Here is a 12,237-nt window from a genome sequence, read left to right as displayed (position 1 = left end):
GCCCTGCTTGACCTGTCCCTTCTCGAGGCGCACAAACCGCTCCGGCTCTACGATGCTCAGCTGGGAACCATCTGGGGCCAGCCTTAGGCTGCGTGCACTTCCCCGGTCCAAGCCACTCAGGTTCGGTGCTCAGGCAGCCCTCAGAGGCACAGATTCGGCTGGGACTGCGCTTTGTGCCCTTCCCAGGTCCGAGTAGCTCAGGAGTTTGGCGAGCGAGATCGTGGAGGCTTGTCACCTTTTCTGCCGCTGCTGCTCAGCTTTCTGGGTGGACAGCTGGTGCGCCCCGTGAGGCAGATGGTGACTGTCCAGCACCCCCAGAAGTCTTAGCAAAGAAGCCTGCTTGCAGTTAGGTAAGTAAAGTCTCTCTGGATCTGCAATTGCCCCGTTCCAGTCCTTAAGGCTCTGGCTGCCTGTCTCCGGCAGCGGATGGTCTGCAGCCGGCTTTTTCCGTTCCGTCCTTTGTTCTGTGCTCGGTCCTGGCGGTGTCTTATGTTCGAGTTTTTTTCGTGGTAGCTATCCCACAGTCTGGTTTGCTAGCCCAAGTTAGATCGTTCTGGTTGCGCGTGGGGCGTTCCTGCCTGATTCTTGCAGAGCACTGCAGCCCACGCCTCCCATGCTTCCCTGCCCTGCCCCCACTTCCCAGTGGCGGATGCAGGCGTCTGTGCTGCTTTTCCACTGGGGGAGTTACTGTTGGGCTTGTAATCTCTTGGTTTTAATTATTTATCTATTTTTCCTTCCTGTTATGTTGCCTCTGTGTTTCCAAGGCTCGCCACAGACTCGGCAGGGAGAGTGTTTCCTGGTGTTTGGAAACCCCTCTTCTTAAAATTCCCTTCCCGGGACGGGCTTCCCTTTCTGGGACAGAGCTCCCTCCCCACCCCCTTTGTCTCCTTTTTCGTCTTTTATATTTTTTCCTACCTGTTTTTGAAGACAATGGTCTGCTTTTCTGGTTGCCTGATGTCCTCTGCCAGCCTACAGAAGTTGTTTTGTGGAGTTTGCTTGGCGTTGAAATGTTCTTTTGAGGAATTTGTGAGGGAGAAGGTGGTCTTCCCGTCCTATTCCTTCCTCCATCTTTTGTGTCCTAGAACTTAGTTTTGAGGGAGTATAATACGGAAATATCTTTAAAGTAAAATTAAACATATTGTTGGTGTTGTCAATCTACATCTGGTTATCTGTAAAGGAGGAGACTTTTACATGTTCTTAATTATATTTTGAATATTCCCACCAGAACTTAAATGGCTATCAGTTAGTGAACACATTTACTTGCAATATAAGTATAGGTTATATAGCCATGAGATAAAATGGATAGATTATGGGCAGCATTGTTGAGTAGTTTCCATGTCACATTGCTAAATAAAGAACAAGTTCCACAAATTATAAAAAATAAGCATGACATTCTTATTTGGAAACAAAATTAAGTCTATATAAATGTGTATATCACAGAGGAAAATTCTCTCAAAGAATACACTGAAATTCCATTGAAGAGAATTTACATTTTTATTCTAATTTCTTCATTATTTGCTCTTTCACAATAATGTTTTTATTTATCATGTGGTTTTAAATGCCTAGTGAAATAAACAGTGATTCAAGAAAATAAGTTCTAAGATTTTCTTATATTATCTATGTGTTAGTTTCTTTCAGAACACTTGAATTGACTGGTAATCTGTCATACTATTCAATATATCAATCTAGGGACTTTTCTTTTTTAACTTCTATAGGATGTTTATTAAAAACTATAATTTTTTTTTTTTTTACTTTATTTTACTTTGCAATACTGTATTTGTTTTGCCATACATTGACTTGAATCCACCACGGGTGTACATGTGTTTCCAAGCATGAACCCCCCTCCCACCTCCTTCCACATAACATCTCTCTGGGTCATCACCGTGCACCAGCCCCATGCATGCTGTGTGCTGCGTCGGACATAGACTGGAGATTCGATTCTTACACGATAGTATACATGTTTCAATGCCATTCTCCCAAATCATCCCACCCTCGCCCTCTCCCTCTGAGTCCAAAAGTCTACTATACACATCTGTGTCTTTTTTGTTGTCTTGCATACAGGGTGGTCATTGCCATCTTTCTAAATTCCATATATATGTGTTAGTATGCTGTATTGGTGTTTTTCTTTCTGGCTTACTTCACTCTGTATAATCGGCTCCAGTTTCATCCATCTCATCAGAACTGATTCAAAGGAATTCTTTTTAATGGCTGAGTAATACTCCATTGTGTATATGTACCACAGCTTTCTTATCCATTCATCTACTGATGGACATCTAGGTTGTTTCCATGTCCTGGCTATTATAAACAGTGCTGCGATGAACATTGGGGTACATGTGTCTCTTTCAATTCTGTTTTCCTTGGTGTGTATGCCCAGAAGTGGGATTGCTGGGTCATAAGGCAGTTCAATTTGCAGTTTTTTAAGGAATCTCCACACTGTTCTCCATAGTGGCTGTACTAGTTTGCATTCCCACCAACAGTGTAGGAGGGTTCCCTTTTCTCCACACCATTTTCTAAAAATACCAACTTCATGTTTAGATCAGTTCAGTTCAGTTCAGTTCAGTCGCTCAGTCATGTCCAACTCTTTGCATGTTTAGATATTTTAAATAAAATATATGACAATATGTGTTTATCATTTCAATAGTTTCACAAACCATAATTCACAAAAATTTACTTAATGACTTTAGTGTGGTTTTAATGTCAATATTTAATTTTATTACAGTAGGCACTTCTGCTGACTCATTCTGAATACTTGCATTTCCAGTATTTTTGACATGACTTCTATTACTTTGGCATCCATCCCATCAACTAATTTCTTCTCTCTTAAACTTTAGTATGTTTTGTTGCTGTCTCTCAAATGTTGCACTTTAACTGCCGAAGCTCAATTACAACATGCAACACATTCTGGCTCTCTATTTATGTCTCTGTCTTTCTCTCCCTCTCTCTGCTCACTATGGAACTCTGTACCATACTAAATTTTTGCATTATAAATGACCATTTGTGAAGCGACATATAGATATGTCTAAGAAGTTCCAGTAGTTCCAGCCCTCCAATAGTTTGAGTCTTCACAAACCAATCACTAAGTATGTTCAGATTATTACAACCCCAGTCACCATAAGACTGAAACTACCTAAGAAATCATGTAAAAGAATCACCCAACTAAGCCCACACAAAACCCAGAACTATGAGAGATAAAAATAAAATGATTATTGTTTTAAGCCTCTAATACATAACAGAAACAATAATTATACTTTTGTTATAATATTATAACTAAAATTTAGCTTAATAATGGGAAGCTATCAGTGTTGCATTTTGAAAGTAACTGTGACAAGAAAGGGGAGCCAACATACCATGATTGCACTCTGAATGCAGAAAGCATAGATTTACATCACTGAAAAATTATTGCAGATTTACGTGGAGTTGGGCAAGTTATATAACCTCCCTATATCTCAGCTGTTCCATCAGATAAACTAATACAGTTATAGTAACGGTGTCACTTACTTCAGGGGTTACTGAAGTCTGACTATATTAACATTCTAAAGCACTAAATAGCTAGTGAAATAGAATTTGCATTAACTAGTCTCATTTAAATGCATAGAAAATTTTCAAGAAGGATTTTAGTCTTCACATTATTATATTTTAATGTAACATTTATCAAATATAAATGATAATAATAACACTGTGTTAAATATGGAGAAATTAAATATGTCTGCATTAGATACACGGTATAGGATCAGGTCAAGATGGTGGAGTAGGAGGGCATGGAGCTCACCTCTCCCAACAAACACATCAAAACTACATCTTCACATGGAACAGTTGTCAGAGAAAACTAAAGGGAGACTGGTGCAGAAGCCTAGATTCTAATGAAGAGTACACAGGTGCTGGCTTGCCAACACTAAGGAGAAGCTTTACACCAGCAGCTGGCAGTTCACCCTACTCCCAACTCCAACTATGACAAACATCACAGCCCTGTTCATTACACACCACAGCTTTGCACAGAACATGGATCAGCGTTAATTCTTCAGTGCTCAGCTTTCTTTATAGTCCAACTTTCTCACCATACACGACTAATGGAAAAAAATCATAGCTTGGAATATCAGGACCTTTGTCAGCAAAGTAATATCTCTACTTTTTAATATGCTATCTAAGTTGGACCAGTAATGCTGAAGAAGCTGAAGTTGACCAATTCTATGAAGACCTACAAGACTTTCTAGAACTAACACCCAAAAAAGCTGTCCTTTGCATTATAGGGGACTGAAATGCAAAAGTAGGAAGTCAAGAAATACCTAGAGTAACCGGCAAATTTGGCTTTGGAGTAAAGAATGAAGCAGGGCAAAGACTAAGACTTTTGGAAGGACACTGGTCATAACAAACACCCTCTTCCAAAAACAAAAGAGAAGATTCTACACATGGACATCACCAGATGGTCAATACTGAAATCAGATTGATTATATTCTTTGCAGCCAAAGATGGAGAAGCTCTATACAGTAGGCAAAAACAATATTGGGAGCTCACTATGGCACAGACCACGAACTCCTTATTGCCAAATTCAGACTTAAATTGAAGAAAGTAGGGGAAACAACTAGGCCATTCAGGCATGACTTAAATCAAATCCCTAAAAATTATACAATGGAAGTAAGAAATAGATTTAAGGGACTAGATCTGATAGAGTGCTGGATGAGCTATGGGCAGAGGTTCAAGACATTGTACAGGAGAAAGGGAGCAAGACCATCCCCAAGAAAAAGAAATCCAAAAAAGCAAAATGTCTGTCTGAGGAGGCCTTACAAATAGCTGTGAAAAGAAGAGAAGCAAAAAGCAAAGGAGAAAAGAAAAGATATACCCATCTGAATGCAGAGGTCCAAAGAATAGCAAGCAGAGGTAAGAAAGCCTTCCTCAGAGAGCAGTGCAAAGAAATAGAGGAAAACAAGAGAATGGCAAAGACTAGAGATTTCTTCAAAAAAATTAGAGATACCAAGGGAACATTTCATGCCAAAATGGGCACAATAAAGGACAGAAATGGTATGGACCTCACAGAAGCAGTAGATATTAAGAAGTGGCAAGAATACACAGAAGAACTGTACAGAAAAGATCTTCATGACCCAGATAACCTCAATGGTATGATAACTCACCTAGAGTCAGACATCATGGAATGTGAAGTCAAGTGGGCTTTAGGAAGCATCACTATGAACAAAGCTAGTGGAGGTGATGGAATTCCAGTTAAGGTATTTCAAATCCTGAAAGATGATGCTGTGAAAGTGCTGCCCTCAATATGCCAGCAAATTTGGAAAACTCAACAGTGGCCACAGGACTGGAAAATGTCAGTTTTCATTCCAATCCCAAAGAAAAGCAATGCCAAGGAATACTCAAACTAGCACATGATTTCACTCATCTTATAGGCTAGCAAATGATTCTCAAAATTCTCAAGCCAGGCTTTAACAGTACATGAACCGTGAACTTCCAAATGTTCAAGCTGGTTTAGAAAAGGCAGAGGAACCAGAGATCAATTTGTGAAAATCCACTGGATCATCAAAAAGAAATAGTGTTCCAGAAAACCTCTATTTCTGGTTTATTGACTATGCCAAAGCCTTTGTCTGTGTGGATCACAACAAACTGTGGACAATTCTGAAAGAGATGTGAATACCAGACCACCTGACCTGCCTCTTGAGAAATCTGTATACAGGTTAGGAAGCAACAGTTAGAAGTAGACATGGAACAACAGACTGGTTCAAAATAGGAAAAGGAGTACATCAATTCTGTATATTGTCACCCTGCTTAATTAACTTATATGAAGAGCACATCATGAGAAACACTGGGCTGGATGAAGCACAAGCTGGAATCAAGTTTGCAGGGAGAAATAATAATTTTAGATATGCAGATGACATCACATTTATGGAAGAAAGTGAAGAACTAAAGAGCCTCTTGATGAAAGTGAAAGAGGAGAGTGAAAAAGTTGGCTTAAAATTCAACATTCAGAAAACTAAGATCATAGAATCCAGTCCCATCATTTCATAGCAAATAGATTGGGAAACAGTGGAAACAGGGACAGACTTTATTTTTGGCTCCAAAATCAGTGCAGATGGCAACTGCAGCCATGAAAGTAAAAGATACTTGCTCCTTGGAAGGAAAGTTATGGCCAACCTAGATAGCATATTAAAAAACAGAACCATTACTTTGTCAACAAAGGTCCGTCTAGTACCTGTTGTCACATATGGATGTGAAAATTGGACTATAAAGAAATCTGAGCACCAAAGAATTGATGCTTTTGAATTGTGGTTTTGGAGAAGACTCATGAGAGTCCCTTGGACTGCAAGGAGATCCAACCAGTCCATCCTAAAGAAAATCAGTCCTGAATACCATTGGAAGGACTGATGATGAAGCTGAATCTCCAATACTTTGGCTATCTGGTGTGAAGAACTGTCTCTTTTGAAAAGATCCTGTTGCTGGGAAAGATTGAAAGTGGGAGGAAAAGGAGACAAAAGAGGATGAGATGGTTGGATGGCATCACCAACTCATTGGACATGCTGCTGCTAAGTCGCGTCAGTCGTGTTCTACTCTGTGCGACCCCATAGATGGTAACCCACCAGGCTCCGGCGTCCCTGGGATTCTCCAGGCAAGAGTACTGGAGTGGGTTGCCATTGACATGAGTTTGAGTAAATTCCGGGAGCTGGTGATGGACAGGGAGGCCTGGCATGCTGTGGTTCATGGGGTCACAAAGAGTCAGATACAACTGAGGACTGAACTGAACTAAAGTTGGACATAGCTTTTTTCCCAAGGAGCAAGTGTCTTTTAATTTCATGGCTTCAGTCACCATCTGCAGTGATTTTGGACCCCAAGAAAATAGTCTGTCACTCTTTCCATTGTTTCCCCATCTATTTGCCATTAAGTGATGGGACCGGATGCCATGATCTTAGTTTTCTGAATGTTGAGTTTGAAACCAGCTTTTTCACTCTCCTCTTTGACTTTCATCAAGAGGCTCATCAGTTCCTCTTCACTTTGTGCCATAAAGGTGCTATCATCTGTGTATCTGAGGTTATTGATATTTCTCCCGGCAACTTGATTCCAGTTTGTGCTTCATCAAGCCCAGCATTTCTCATGATGTACTCTTCATAGAAGTTAAATAAGCAGGGTGACAATACACAGCCTTGATGTACTCCTTTCCCAATTTGGAACCAGTCTGTTATTCCATGTCCTGTTCTAACTGTTGCTTCTTGATCTGCAAACTAATTTCTCAGGGGGCAGGTAAGGTGATCTGGTATTTTCATCTCTTTCAGGATTTTGCAGTTTGTTGTGATCCCCACAGTCAAAGGCTTCAGTGTTATCAATAAAGCAGAAGTAGATGTTTTTCTGGAATTCTCTTGGTTTTCTGTGATCCAACGGAAAATGGCAATTTGATCGCTGTTTCCTGTGCCTTTCATAATCCAGCTTGAACATCTGGAAGTTCTCTGTTCATGTACCGTTGAAGCCTAGCTTGGAGAATTTTGAGCATTACTTTGCTAGTATGTGAGATGAGTGCAATTGTGCAGTAGTTTGAGCATTCTTTGGCATTGCCCTGCTTTGGGGATTGGAATGAAAACTGACCTTTTCCAATCCTGTGGCCACTGCTGAGTTTTCCAATTTGCTGGCATATTGAGGACAGCACTTTCACAGCATCATCTTTTAGGATTTGAAATACCTTAACTGGAATTCCATCACCTCCACTAACTTTGTTCATGGTGATGCTTTCTAAGGCCCACTTGACTTCACATTTCAGAATGTCTGGCTCTAGGTGAGTAGTCACACCATCGTGGTTATCTGGGTTATAAAGATATTTTTGCATAGTTCTTCTGTGTATCCTTGCCATCTCTTTTTAATATCTTTGTTTCTGTTATGTCCATATCATTTCTGTCATTTATTGTGCCCATCTTTGCATGAAATGTTCTTTAAAGGACATTCCATAAAGGACTTCAGAGGAAATACTCACAACATTTATGGAATATAAGTGTTCCATGAAGGACAGCAGAGGAAATACTCCTAATCAAAAGAGTGAGAGTAATCTCCTGAAAGAATAAATAATGAAAGAGACATCACCCATCTACCAGACATCAAGTTTTAAAAGAAGGTAACAAAAATGCCAGTTGAATTAAGAAAAAATTATAGATGTGAACACATATGACTAGAAAGGAGTTAGAAATTTTAAATATCAGTGATTAAAAAAATAAATAATTCAATTTCTGAGATAAAAAGCAATCTAGATACAACGAATAGCTGACTAAATGCCACAGAACAAATAAGTGATCTAGAAGAGAAAATAATAGAAATCACCAGTTAGAACAGCAGACAGAAAAACAAATTTAAAAAATTGAAAGCAGCATAAGAGATCTATGGGATAATTTAAAAGATGCCAAAGTACACATATAGTGTTCCAGATGGAGAAGAGACAGAGAAAGGGATCAAAAATGTATTTGAAGAAATTATGGATGGAAATGTCCCAAACCTAAAGAAGACAACATATATACAACTACAGGAAGCAAAAAGGATATGAAATAAAATCAAAAAGCACATGATTACCTCAGTAGATATGAAAAAAGCGTTTAACAAAGTCCAACATCTATTCATGATAAAACTCTCAATAAAATGAGCACATTTGATGGGGAAATATTTTACAACATAATAAAGGTCATTGACAATAAACCCACAGCAAGCATAATACTCAACAGTGATAAACTTAAAGCTTTATTACTAAATCCAGGAACAAGACAAGGACATCACATTACTGCCTCTATTCAACACAGTATGTAAAGTTGTAGCCACAGAAAGTAGATAAGCAAAGAAATAAAATGTGTCAAAAGTGCAAGAGAAGAAAAACTGTCAGTATTTGCAGATGACATGATACTCTATGCAGAGAATCCTAAAGTCCCCACATAAAAGCTATTAGAACTAATAATACAATTTTAGCATGCTAGCAGGAAACAGGATTAATTTACAAAAATCTGTTGCATTTCTTTTTACTAATATTGAAATATCAGGATGAGAAAGTTTCAAAAAAAAGAACCTCTTTAAAAACTGTATCCAAAAAATAAAACACCTATAAATAAACCTGACCAAGAAAATGAAAGACTTACATGCAAAAAACTTTAAAACTTGAATAAAGGAAATAAAAGAGGATTCAAAGAAATGGAAAGACATCCCATGTTCTTGGATTAGAAGGATTAATATTGTCAAAATGGCAATACTACCCAAAGCTATCTACAAATTTAATGTGATCACTATCAAATTACCCATGACATTTTTCACACAAAACTAGAATCAATAATTCAAAATTTTGTATGGAACTATAAAAGATGCAGAATGGGAGAGTAATCCTGAGGGGGGGGGGTAAAAGCAGGAGGTATAACTCTCTTAGACTTCAGACAATATTGCAAAGCTGCAATAACCTAAACGGTGTAGTATTGATATAAAATTAAAAATAGAACTAACATTTTTTGTTTTTGTTCAGTCACTAAGTTGTGTCAGATTGTTTGCAACCCCATGGACTGCAGAAGGACTTGCCCTTCCCTATCTCCCTGAGTTTGCTCAAACTCATGTCCACTGAGTCTATGATACCATCCATCTCGTCCTCTGTTTCCCTTTTTGCCATCTGCCCTCAATCTTTCCCAGCAACAGGGTTTTTTTCAATGCATCAGCTCTTTGTATCAGGTGGTCAGAGTATTGGAGATTCAGCTGCAGCATCAGTCCTTCCAGTGAATATTCAGGACTGATTTCCTTTAGGATTGATGGGTTTGATCTCCTTGCAATCCAAGGTATGCTCAAGAGTTTGTTCCAACAGCATAGTTCAATAGCATCCATTCTTCAGCACTCAGCCTTCTTTATGGTTTAAATCTCACAGCCATACATGACTACTGGAAAAACTATAGCTTTGACTATATGGACCTTTGTTGGCAACATGATGTCTCTGCTTTTTAATATCCTGTCTAAATTTCTCATAGCTTTCCTTCCAAGGAGAATGTGTTTTTTTAATTTCATGGCTGCAATCACCATCTGCATTTACTTTAGAGCCCAATATAATAAACCGTCACTGTTTCTACTTTTTCCCATCTATTTGCCTTGAAGAATGGGAATAGATGCCACAATCTTAGTTTGTTGAATGTAGAGTTTTAAGCCAGCTTTTTCATTCTTTGCTTTCACCCTCAAGAGGCTCTTTGGTTCCTCTTTACTTTCTGCCATTAGAGTGATGGTGGTGGTTTAGTTGCTAAGTCACTTCTGAATGTTGCTATCACATGGACTATATCCCACCAGGATCTTGTCCATGGGATTTTTCAGGCAAGAATACTGGAGTGGGTTGCCATTTCCTTCTCCAGGGGATCTTCCCAACCCAGGGATTGGACTGGGGTGTCTTGCACTGCAGGTAGATTTTTTTTTACTGATTGAGCTACCAGGGAAACCTGCATATCTGAGGTTGTTGATATTTTTCTCAGCAGTCTTGATTCCAGCTTGAGATTCATCCATCCTGGCATTTTGCATGATGTACTCTGCTACAGGGAACAAGGACTGTTTCAAATTTGGAAAGGAGTACATCCAGGCTGTAATATTGTCACCCTGCTTATTTAACTTATGTGGAATTTCCACTATGAAAAGAGAAAACTAAAAAGAGAGGCTAGTGTTTACACCCAAAAGAAGGATGTCAATCAGAAAGAATTGTGCCATTGTCCCTATTCCTAGCTCTGGAAGCCAAAGTTCAGAGGGTTTGTTCATAGGGTGATGCAGGAACTGAAACCGAGAGCTCCAAGATTCTACAAAGAAACTCATTTTATTTGAAACAGACTATGGGAAGGTCAGGGCTTCCATGGTGGCTCAGATGTCAAAAATATATGCCTGCAATGCACAGAATGGGTTCTATCCCTGGGTTGAGAATATCCACTGCAGAAAGAACTGGCAACACACTCCAGTATTCTTCCCTGGAGAATTCTGTGGACAGAGGAGCCTGGTGGGCTACAGTCCATGGTGTCTCAAAGAGTTGCACACAGCTGAGAAACTATACTTTCACTTCATTTCACATGGGAAGGTCAAGCCTAATAGTTCTCTCAAACTATGAAAAATTTTGTTGAAAAGCAGTTAAGAGGAAGCTTATGACTTCATGACAGATTCAAGCTAAACCATTTGCAAGAGAGTTTATCAGAGAAAACCAGAGAAAGACACAGCTAGAAAGAGCCTTCCTGAGGTCAGAACATATTTCAAACATTGACTTCAAAAGTATCCTTGAAAAAGAGAATGCACTTTGGGGGATCAGATTCTGGAAAAATTAATATTACTAGGTCACTTCAATTCAGTCTCAGTCGTGTCCGACTCTTTGCAACCCCATGAAGCGCAGCACACCAGGCCACCCTGTCCATCACCAGCTCCCGGAGTTCACTCAGACTCAGATCCATCGAGTCAGTGATGCCATTCAGCCATCTCATCCTCTGTCATCCCCTTCTCCTCCTGCCCCCAATCCCTCCCAGGATCAGAGACTTTTCCAATGAGTCAATGCTTTGCATGAGGTGTCCAAAGTACTGGAGTTTCAGCTTTAGCATCATTCCTTCCAAAGAATTCCCAGGGCTGATCTCCTTCAGAATGGACTGGTTGGATCTCCTTGCAGTCCAAGGAACTTTCAAGAGTCTTCTCCAACACCACTGTTCAAAAGCATCAATTCTTCGGCACCCAGCCTTCTTCACAGTCTGACTCTCACATCCATACATGACCACTGGAAAAACCCATAGCCTTGACTAGATGGACCTTTGTTGGCAAAGTAATGTCTCTGCTTTTGAATACGCTGTCTAGGTTGGTCATAACTTTTCTTCCAACGAGTAAACGTCTTTCAATTTCATGGCTGCAATCACCATCTGCAGTGATTTTGGAGCCCCCAAAAATAAAGGCTGGCACTTTTCCCACTGTTTCCCCATCTATTTCCCATCAAGTGATGGGACCAGATGCCATGACCTTTGTTTTCTGAATGTTGAGCTTGAAGCCAACTTTCTCACTCTCCTCTTTCACTTTCATTAAGAGGCTTTTTAGTTCCTCTTCACTTTCTGCCACAAATGTGGTGTCATCTGCATATCTGAGGTTATTGATATTTCTCCTGGCAATCTTGATTCCAGCTTGTGTTTCTTCCAGCCCAGCGTTTCTCATAATGTACTCTGCATATAAGTTAAATAAACAGGGTGACAACATACAGCCTTGACGGACTCCTTTTCCTGTTTGGAACCAGTCTGCTGTTCCATGTCC

Source organism: Ovis aries, chromosome 6 (assembly GCF_016772045.2).
Source record: "Ovis aries strain OAR_USU_Benz2616 breed Rambouillet chromosome 6, ARS-UI_Ramb_v3.0, whole genome shotgun sequence".
In the NCBI taxonomy this organism is placed as follows: Eukaryota; Metazoa; Chordata; class Mammalia; order Artiodactyla; family Bovidae; genus Ovis; species Ovis aries.
The sequence above is the reverse complement of the archived record's forward strand: the minus strand, read 5'-3'. Positions refer to the sequence as shown.